General features: G+C 41.0%; 1 long non-coding RNA gene across 1 annotated transcript; it reads right to left on the bottom strand.

Annotated features, from left to right (window-relative positions):
• Nucleotides 1-318: 318 nt before the first annotated feature.
• On the bottom strand, nt 319-10,798 carry LOC113898801. The gene is made up of 2 exons (XR_003512742.1): nt 10,693-10,798; nt 319-482 (listed from the first exon to the last, which is right to left on the bottom strand). It is a non-coding gene; the product is annotated as an uncharacterized LOC113898801 (long non-coding RNA).
• Between the last annotated feature and the right edge of the window lie 363 nt (nt 10,799-11,161).

The following is an 11,161-nucleotide window of genomic DNA, read 5'->3' as shown; positions in this document are numbered from 1 at the left end:
AAATTTAAACCTATCTATGGATTTCAAATTAATTATTTTCACCAGAGTCATAATAGCAGAAATAACTGACTAGCTTTTATATAGAATAAAACGCACTGTTTAATTAATTTGCCATCGGTTTTTACCAGGTAGGTATTAGCCAGTGTTTGGTCTTTAATCATGATGTACATACATCAACTTACTCGGAAAGTTCAAAACATCAAAGTCAAGGTTTAAATTTTTTTCCTGGCAGTTGTTACAAAAAATAAAAATAAAAAAGAGTTGAAAATTTGTTTAAAAATACACACACACACACAATGCAGGTCAACGGGAGAAATCTTCATTTCCAGAGAATTATTTTATTTTGACTGAATATATTCTTTCATCAGTGCAATTTTCTCTTTAACCATCCTGGGAAACACCCTTCCCGCGATGAACAAACTGCAGTATCTCTCGATCTCGACAGCCGCGCCAAGGCCGACACTCAAAAACCATCGTGCCCTCTGAAAAAGGGTTCAGTGAAGATGTGAAAGTTAGATTTGTACATTCACGTGGTTTTAGATTTTTTTTTAATCCCTTTAAAGGTATGTTTCACCCATGTTATCAGATTAACATTATTTTATGTTTTTCTAATCATATCCCATGATGAATTTGAGCACCAATTCAAGATTTAAAAAAAAAAAAAACTTTTATTAAAGAAAAAACAGGAAAAAATAGAAAGAGAGAAGGAAGGTATTGCTTAAGAAAAACTCACAGAGGGTCCAGCCTCCCTAGCATTTCAAATTCTATCAAATGGTAACATGGAAATGTTTGCCAGAACAATCCACATCCTTCTCTGAAATCATAGGAGGCTGTCACTGATGACAAAAAGGTCCCTCTCTCCCCACCCCTCTCTCTCTCACACACGAAACAAATGAGAGATGTCACCATGAACAATCCCAACGGCTATGCATTTATTCATTTCTAAATGCTATATAATTTCATTTTAAGGACAATTAAATATGCATTTGCATTAATGAATATGTGCTCTTGTGTGATGCGTACAAGCCAGGAAAACTGCAGAGGTTTGCCACCAAATGTACTATCAAATCAGATCAAATTTATGCCTGCAAAGACAGTCTTGATTTTTCTAGATCTTCCTTAGAAATTCCTACTCCATCAAGGTGTAGATGTGGTGTTTTTCTTGTGTATTTTCTAATTCTTGTCCAAAGCAAGCTAATTTGGGCACACTTCCTTCTTCTGTTTGCTCAGTTGTGATTCTAACTTCCCTGTAAGCCTGTTAATAAATAATACATTGTCTTGTCAGCTTTAGCAAATATGTGTAGGTTAAAATGTTTCCTCTTCTTTCCATTAGCCCATCTGGCCACCATCTCATCCAGCAACAACACACAGCACTGTGAAACGGCTCTGAGCAGGGTCCTCAACAGAGAGGCACTGCGGCCTTTCACTGTTGGGATGGCAGCATTGGCTGACCCGTGGCATCGCCCTCAGTGAAGTGAAAACCATTTCACTAGCTGTCTTTTCAACTGTGACAGGCCTTAGTCAAAAAACCAGTGAGTGTGACCTGCCAATCACAGGAGTGAGAGGCCCAAGGGCCATATGTCACCCGATTCTGCAGCCCTTTCTGACTCGCGGTCTAAGTAATTCCCAGTCAGCAGGCTCCTCTCACCCAAGAGCTGCAGAAACCAGAGTTTTTCCATCTACACTTGTAACATGTTTAGTCACGGACTTGGGTGACTTAAAATGTGAAAATTATTTCCCTTGCAGTATCTGTCATTGGTTGAGATATGTGGTTATTGGTCTGCTAGATCCACAATTCCCCAGAAAAGGGTGTAGATCCAAATCTGAGAGAGGAGCAGAATCTGTGTGGTATTGGTGGTAATTTGCCCATTGGTGGTGCTAGGGGTAAAGAATCTGCTTGCCAATGCAGGAGATGAAGAGATGTGGATTTCTTCCCTGGGTTGGGAAGATCTCCTAGAGAAGGGCATGGTAACCCACTCTACTATTCTTGTCTGGAGAATTGCATGGACAGAGGAGCCTGGCGGGCTACAGTCCATGGCGTAGCACAGGGCTGGACATGATGAGCACACACATGCACACTCCAGGGACTGTGGCCTGGGAGCTGGACCACGTGCCTCCGTGCCCGGAAATCAGCCTGTTAGGATGCTAGGCCCCCACTCAGAGTATCAAAGCCTCTCATCATCACTATTCCAGCTCCAAGCCTCAAATGAGAAAATGAAGTAAAAATACAAAAATGTAAAAAGCAATACACTCACATTATTACTACTTTTACAACCAACAATAATAACCTCAGACTCCACTTTTGCAAGGCGGTACCTGCCTGGCATGCTTTTTGCAAACTGAAAGACAATGCCTGGGTTTAAAGAAAACTTGGGCCTTGATCACCAAAGGGATTTTAACAGCTGCTCCCCACACATATTATCCTGCTCCTCAGATTCACCCCTCAATCTGACACCCTAAAACTGTCCACCAAAATCACCTGGAAAGTTTATCAAAATACAGATCGCTAGGCCACCACCTAAGGAGTTTCTGAATCAGCCAACCCAGGGTCAGACCTGAGAACTGCATTTCTAACAAATACCTAAGTGATATTGGCCTTGCTGGTCTGGAGACCACTCTTCAAGAATCATGTCTATAAAGAAAAAGAATTCAATTTAGACTTTTAAAAAGAGGTATGGGACATATAAAAATAAGTGAGTTATATGAAGGAAATGTTGGTGATGGGAAGAAGGGAATCCCAAATGATTATATTAAAGAATTACCAGCCTGCTGTCATATATATATATATATATATATATGACAATATGACAGATATATACAGATCCAGCAATTTTAATCTCATTCAGGGATGAGCTCACACAGAGGCTCTAAGTGATTCAGTTATTGGCCCAGTGTCATGGGGCTTGTTCAGCACTAACAGACTAGAACTGAAATTCAGTTCTGCTCCATTCTATGCTTTCCAGTGCAAAACATTTTCAGCAGTTAGGATCTTCACTATTTTCGACACAGAAAGACATTTCACATTTGATCTCTTTAAGGAAAAGTGGTGCTCAGGTAGCCCACTGTAGTCACTTATGTTCAAATGGGAAGACAGAAGAGGAAGCCTCAAGAGATAAAATATGATCCAGAGATGTGCACATAGGTTTTCACAGACAGCTAATTTATTAACCAGGTTAGGTGACTTAGTAGTCGGCCTGGCATTGATATTTAAACTCTTTCTTCGCTGTTTTGACTCCACCATCCAGGAGGTTCTGGAGGAACTTGATTCCCTATTTGATTTTTAGCAGCATCTGCCTTCACCACACGTTCCAGTTTGACTTGTCCTGGCAGAGATGAAGTCTGCATTTGCCCTGGAAGCCCGAGCCAGTTCCCAGGACAGCATGGAAACTACCATTCTCTTTTTAGGAACATCTCCACTTTAGGACTGCCTGGTAAACTGACCAGCTGCCACCTACTGCTGTTAAATCCCCTCTATTCTGGCCTAAGAGCACAGACCCTTTCCTCTCCCATTCATTGTGAAGATTTTGAAGAAGAGGGAAGAGGGGAGACCATTGTAACTGGGAGCTTGCGGATGGAGCCCTTCAGATGGAGGATGAAGGAAATAGAAGCACATGAATTTGTTTTGAATTTAAAAACAATTAGAGGACAGGGGGCTCTTCCTAATATTATTCATTTAGTTGAGATCTTATTGTCCCGTGCCTTAATAGGCCCTTGATAAGTGTATTTTGAATTGGCTGAATTTTAATGACATATTCAGTTTGGATATTACTTCATTTCCTCGTCTGAAAGGAGAGGGTAAGAATCCACAGACATAAATGGAGATGTGGTGAATTTATTCAGGAGTCTGAATGAATTCCTTTCTGGCAGCGTACATAGATATGTATTGTGAAATACCATCTATATTAGTAGGGAGACAGTTCTAGAAAGATCTAGAAATAAGCATTTCTATGTATCTCCAATTAAGTCATTGCTACGGGTACCAGTAATGAAAACAATAATGCTGTCAGACTACTGTTTGGTTAGTAGAGATTTGCTATAGAATTGTTTACCTTTGTCTCACTGGACAGTTCCAGCTATAGAAGTACTGAGTTTTAAGCTTTTTTTAAATTCACCCTTTGGTCTTAGGAAAGATAGGAAGGTAAGGACGGGAGCCATCATGTGCTGGTAAATGTTGAACAACCAGCTCTCTGGGGATGGAGGTCGGGGGGCCTGACTTGTCATGTTTGCCAGTTTCTGTGGTGTAAACAGTCTGCCATGGTCAGTTCAAAGCTGCCAGCAATTTAACAACTGACTTGCAAAATCCCTGACAAAAGTGGCTCTCAAGTGTGACACCACCACCACAGGGAGGAAACCACAGGTAGCAAAAGTGTCAGGATCTTCCGAAAAAATGTTGGGGTGAGAAGGGGGAAAAACTGTTCTATGAGTCAGGTAACCTGAATTACAGTTATTTGCAAACAGCCAGATAGGTAAACAGATCTGTTACACACAGAGCCAACTGAAAATGACACAGTGGACTGGACACGGAAAAAGTCCCTGGCGATTAGTTCACAAAGACTGAAGAGATGTCTCAATTGTCCACGATCCTACCATAACATTGGCATGGATTGGTCGAAAGGTCAGGGTCTTCCAATCCCATGACTGCACAAATTCCACTCATACACCAGTTTATCTCACCAAGCACCGTATGATTCAGGCACCTATGCTACCAAGACCTAAAGGGACAGTGTGGTATGATAAAAAGCACTAACCTAGGCTGAAAAATCGGAAAGACCCAAATATGGTCTCTGTTACTCATTGAATGACTTTGGGAAAATCATGTTAACTTTTCTAAATTCCATTTGGCCAAATCTATAAAGTAAATAATTCCCTAAAGTTCCTTACAGCTCTAAGATCCTAGGCTTCCAAATGGAATTTTTTTTGTTGAGTTTGAAACTATGCCCACTGCAAAGTAGTGGTGGACATTAAAAACCTGCTTGAACTACAACCCAAGTGTCATTAGGGCTTTAGCACTGGATCTGAGCACACGATTTTGACACAACTGTGAGAACCCAAGTCAGGGACAGTGCATGAAGAGCTCTCCATATCAGCTCCTTGCCTTTTAATAATTTCAGTAATAGAGAAATTAGATTTGTCTCTGAACATCACACCCACCTGCTGCAGCTCCTATTAGTGGCCTGAACCACAGACCATACAAATGCAATGCCTCTCCAGAGTCCACTTCACATATCTAGGGCTTCCTTGCTACTTAGGATCCACGTGGGTTCTTTATCAGTGCAGACAACAGTCTTCTGCGGCATGACATGCTGATTTTATAAGATTAGCTGGAACAGCATTTTGTTACTCCAATTAAAAATTAAAATTGTTAAATATTCTGTACATATTGCAAATAACACTGTTCCACTCAATAAGTGATCCTTTCTTAAAACTGCTGTGAAGTTTTCCAGAAACTTCTATCTAATGAATTTTGTGTATATGTGTGTGAGAGAGAGACATACTGACAGAGATTCAGTTGTTGGGGATTGGAAAGCAGGTAGAAATAGGGTGTGAAGAGCAAGGTATGTGAGCCTGTGAGTCTATGTGTATATAGATACAGTCACAGAAAAGTGACCAACAAATGATTTTCAAAGAGGATTTGGGTCAGAATTCTAGCTTGCTCTGAACATTCAAACCCAGAGCCTTGATCTAGAGTTTCTCAGGTACTATTAATTTGCGATTTAAAACTGTAATTATTGAAGATTGATGGAGTATCTGGACCTTCCTGATTCAACATCAAACAAATCTCAAATTGATACTACTGAAAAAAATGAATGTAGACACCACATAGTGCATAATGATCAAGATTATGCTCCAACTAGCTAAGTAAAACCACAGAATGAGACAGGATACAAGAACACATAGGCGCTTGCCCGGTGGCTCAGTGGTAAAGAATCTCCCTGCAATGCAGGAGCCACAGAAGACATGGGTTCGATCCCTGGGTCAGGAAGATTCCCTGGAGAGGGCATGGCAATGCACTCTAATATTATTGCCTGGGAAATCCCATGGACAGAAGAGCCTGTTGGCCCATAGGGTCACAAAGAGTCAGGCACCACTGAAGCAGCTTAGCAGGCACAGCACGCACAAGAAAGCATGAGTGAGCGGAGTTGTAGGAAGGTGATATGGCCTCCATATAAAAAAACAGATTGCAAACTAAAATGCCGACTTCGGGGACTGTGTGCCATGTTTGACTTTCCTGGACCAACAACAGCAGGAAAAAAAAAAACTCTAGCTTTGAGTCTTTGCGATTATTAATTTTTTTAAGAAAAAGAACTGCATTTAAATCAGGCCCTGAGCAGGTTGGCTGGACGCGCGGAAGCCTAGCTCAGCCCACAGATGTCTGTCTTCGCTGCCACATGGCAGGATCCGGCCGTGGGGGTCTCCGGAGCCCAGCACAGGACCCAGAACTTCTGATTTTGGTGCTGGATCCAAAACTCCCCATCCCTTTCCAGTTCATTTCAAACGCCTATTGTTTGCCATATTTATCTGCCATCACTGCTGTTTGTTAGCAAATGGAGAGAGAACTGCCAGGACTAAATTTCTGCCTGCCCTCAGAATAGTGCAAAGGCGCTACAGGAATTGCACGACAGATGGTCTTTGAATGATATACGGAACCTCTGCCCTTGGGCCCGCTTTGGAGGAGCCGTTTTGGATTGTTGCTCAGAAGAGTGAGAGGCTGTTGTGTGATATGTGATTATTCCATAATAATTTTAATTATTTTGCCTGTTTTCAAACAATAGTCTCAGCCTTTTTTAATTTTTACACTCACTGAGTTGTGACACGAGCATTCTTTTCTCTATGTTAGCAGGGATTAAAATCAAGCCCTGTATCCCTTCCCGTTTTTCAAATAATCCATGTTTAAATAAATTACCTCGGTCTGGAAAACCAAGTTACGTGGCGTCCTCCTGGCATACACACAAGCAAGGAAAAAAAAAAAATTCCTTATTGTGGTGTCTGGTTTGAGATTGTCGCGGTAACAAGTTTCAAGAAAAGCTTGCTCTTTGCCTCTTTGGAGCAAGGCTCGGGCTAAGGGAGCTTCATTGACATGCGTGTGGGGATCCCATCGGATCTGCTCAAAGGTGCAGTCCGAAGCAGTCAGACGGCATCCGATGTGCATGTAAATGAAGCTCCCCAAGTGGGGTGTAGGCTTCTGGAGATGTGGAAAATACGCCATCTCCATCTCTTCCAAATCCAATAGAAACTTCCGAATGTTTTTCTGAAGCAGCAGGAGCCAACGAGAAGCAGATGCTAAACTTTCAAGGCATCTGAATGTATTTCTCTTTACTGGATAGATTTGTTGGCTGTGCACTGGCAGATGGGGTTCGGGGTTAGAACCCAGGCTTTTGGTTTCTCAGCTCAGTGGACAGGCGGCTGTCACCCTGCACATCCCAATGGTTCTGGCACTGGCCTCCAGCATTTACCTAAAGGAGAACGTCACTCTGGTAAATGCCAAGGCTGCCAGGGGCTGTCTCGAAGGATAAAATCCACAGTGACCGTAAACCACAGTTGAATCTGGGAATGAGTTAATATTCATAAGGTGGCCTTTTTACCCAACATAAGAATGTGTGACTTTACCTGGAGGTCGTCGCTTACTTGGGAAATTTTCCCCTCCAGCTGAATTCCATGTCCCCTAATAGGTAGTCCCACCCCTCAGCTGAGAGTCAAATCAAGCTTTGGATTATTTCCAAGCTGATTGTTCTGGCACCTTGGTAATAAGAAAGAAATTCTGCATTGTCCCCTTGGTCTCCAGCTAAGTGATACTGTTACCTCCAAAACAGGAATCTCTGGTGAGTGGGGTTACTAGAAAAGAGAAAACCCAAAACTCTGACCCTGCTGTTTGATAGAGAAATCCCCCGTGGAGTCTTCAGTGCTTCCCAACAACTGTTGTTTTAATCCAATAACAGCAGCTCCTCTAACAGAGAGAAACTCAACTTCACTTAATACCCAAATGAAATTCAGATAACTCCCACTGTGTTGACAAAAAGGATTGGGGAAACGAAATATCCTCTGCTCTTTCCCAAGGAAGGCATGCCTTTGGTGAGACTCAGACAGCACACCCTCCCAGAGAACAGCCTTCTTGCTTTCTCCCCGGCAAGGCAGGTGTGCAGAGATGTGCAGTTGTACGGAGCACACATTCTCAGAAAACAAACAAACAAAAAAAGTAAGTTAATGTTTGCCACCTCGAGGAGCCACAACTCGTCTTTTAAGACACGGAGTCTAACAAGGACTTCTCCAGCTTCTAGGGTGTGACTCCTTTTGTAAGAATGCTGTTGCTGACAATTTTCATCACGGATGTGTGATTGAAAGAAGGGCTCTGACAATACCAGCAATCATAGACAATATCCATCTGTGTTCTCTGCCTGTTTAAAATTGCAAAACTCCACTTCAAATGTATTTTTATGTTATCTTCAGTCATTAAGGTCAGGCCCTAGGCAGTGCACTGTACATGGGTGCTCCTGTGTGAGCAGTTGTGTCTGACTCGTTGTGATCCCATGGACTGTAGCCCACCAGGTTCCTCTGTCCATGGAATTTTCCAGACAAGAATACTGCAGTGGGTTGTATTTTCCTACTCCAGGGGATCTTCCCGACCCAAGGATCAAACCAACATCTCTTGTGTCTCCTGCTTTGGTTGGCAGATTCTTTACCACCGTGCCACCTGTGAAGCATATACATTATCTCTAACACTTATAACAACCAGGAAGGTATTTATTGTCCTCTGGATATAATTCAGATGGAAAAAGTGTCTCATGTTGATCAAATGACTTAACAAAGGTAACTCAAAATAAGTAGCCAAGTCAAAATTTGAAATCACTATTTAATTCCAAGGACAATATTCTTTTCATTGATGTATGTATGTCACATATGTGCCATATCACACATGGTAAATAGCCTTGTGAGATGTAAATATCACCATATTTTGGATTCCTGAGGGAGGAAGTTATGTATACCCTTAGTACCTGACATGCTATGAATTCTAAACAAATACTTAGTCACTGGACTATTCCTTTATAGAAATACAATTCAAAACAAATGTTAGTCTTAATCATTTAGGCTTTATCTGCTATTTCTTTTTGGTCATTTCACATGATATTTACCCTGTGTGTGCTAAGTTACTTAAGGTATATGACACTATCACAAAGCTAGGAGTGTGTGTGTGTGTGTGTGTGTGTGTGTGTGTGTGTGTATTTGCATGAGTGCTGAGTCGCTTCAGTCATGTCTGACTCTTTCTGACCCTATGGACTTTAGCCCTCCAGGCTCCTCCGTCCATGGGATTCTCTAGGCAAGAATACTTGAGTGGGTTGCCATGCCCTCCCTCCAGGAGATCATCTCGACCCAGGGGTCTAGCCCACGTCTCTTACGTCTCTTGCACTGGCAGGCAGGTTCTTTACCACTAGGATGTTTACCCAGGATGGACCTAATTTCTGGAAAGTTTCCCTGGTTGAGCCAAAAGGATTCAACCAATCCAGGTTGACATGGAACAATTCCACGCAAGAGCAACTATCAGTACCTATTCCTGAAATAAAATCAACAAAAATCTAACAAACATCCACAACAAACTCAGTTCTTCTGACAAAGAAATATGGTAAATAAATAAATAAAAACAGTGTTCTTAAATATGGAGAGTTCTAATAATTTGATTGACCAAAAAAAAAAAAAAAAAAGAGAGAGACGCTTTATTTGTTGACTCTGCAGGAGAATAAGGGGCAAATGATTCTACCTTCAAATCCCCAACTGCATCTTCTGCATCTTGTTCTTTGTAAGTAAATTTCCGTGTTTTTGTATCTAGCTCACCTGATTTATAAAATGCTATTTTAATATAAACACACATAATAAATATGATTATTTGCTTCAACCAACCACTTGAAGATTCCATTCAAGATCAAAAAATAAATAGGCTATTTATCAATAGCAATCACTGAAAGATTCCATTCAAGATCAAAAAATAAATAGGCTATTTATCAATAGTAAGATGACTATAACTGAAATATACATATATAATTTAAAAGAACAGCTATTCAAATATTAGCCATTTTGCCACGTTTCCTGAGAGCTTTTTTTTTTAACATTAGCAGTCAAAAGAGTGGCAGTCTGTCGGGACCCCAAGACCTCTATGGATGGCAAACTTAACAGTTAAAAGATTGCACAGAGTGCTTTTATTCTGACCCACATGAGAATTAGGCTCAAGCATAAAGGAAAAATAAATGGGAATTAGAGGGCAACTCACAGAGGCATTTCGGTTGGGGAAAAAATACCACCATTAAGTCCCAAATGCAATTTATGAATACAGCATTTGAATTTTTTAATTGTTTTTACCAAAAAAAAAAAAAAAATGAGGTTAATGGAATTACATTGGAACCAGCCATTCGATCATGTACAATTTAGCTGACTAACGTCTCTGTACATCCAGTCCTGAGCTCCTGATCATATCTGTAATCTTGCCAAACTTTGAGTCCAATAAGAGAAATCTTTTTCCTTTCTGTTTTTTCTCCCCCTGGGTAGGAATGGAAGAGGCTGGTGATTTCAAGTACTCCATGTTTCACGGTCAAACAGGATCAATTTGATACAGCTGCCAGGGACATATGAAGCAGAAAGGGGGCCCTGGAGGTCATCTGTGCTGGTAGTTTTCAAATCAACTAGAGCCACTTTGAAACTACTCACCACATTTGTCCACTCTTCTCTCTCCAATGGCTTAATATGCACTCCACAGGGAACCAGAGAAAAGGAAGTCTTCTTGGATAAGATGCCAGACAAGTGAGGCTACATATCTCTGAAACAGATAATAAAAGATTATTATTACTATTTCCAATAATAAAATTATTATTTTATATCAGAAACCCATGAACACATACTTCTGTAGGACAATTTTTAATGTTTGCAATAGACAATCAAAGTAGACCTCCCAAAGGCTTTCGCCTGAGACCAAATACCCATGCCCAATCTGTTTTCAAAGTTCTACACATACAGCATTCCTAAGAGTGAAAAGAGATTAGATCCATAGGATGAAAAGAGTCATTCATTTTTTCATTCATTCATTCATCGCATGTTAAATTTCAGATACGTCGAGCAGTGGGAATTCAGTGTCTATCCTCAAAAACAAATACTATCTAGTGAAGAGAAAAAAATGTGA

Source organism: Bos indicus x Bos taurus, chromosome 9 (assembly GCF_003369695.1).
Source record: "Bos indicus x Bos taurus breed Angus x Brahman F1 hybrid chromosome 9, Bos_hybrid_MaternalHap_v2.0, whole genome shotgun sequence".
Lineage (NCBI taxonomy): Eukaryota > Metazoa > Chordata > Mammalia > Artiodactyla > Bovidae > Bos > Bos indicus x Bos taurus.
The sequence above is the reverse complement of the archived record's forward strand: the minus strand, read 5'-3'. Positions and strand labels throughout refer to the sequence as shown.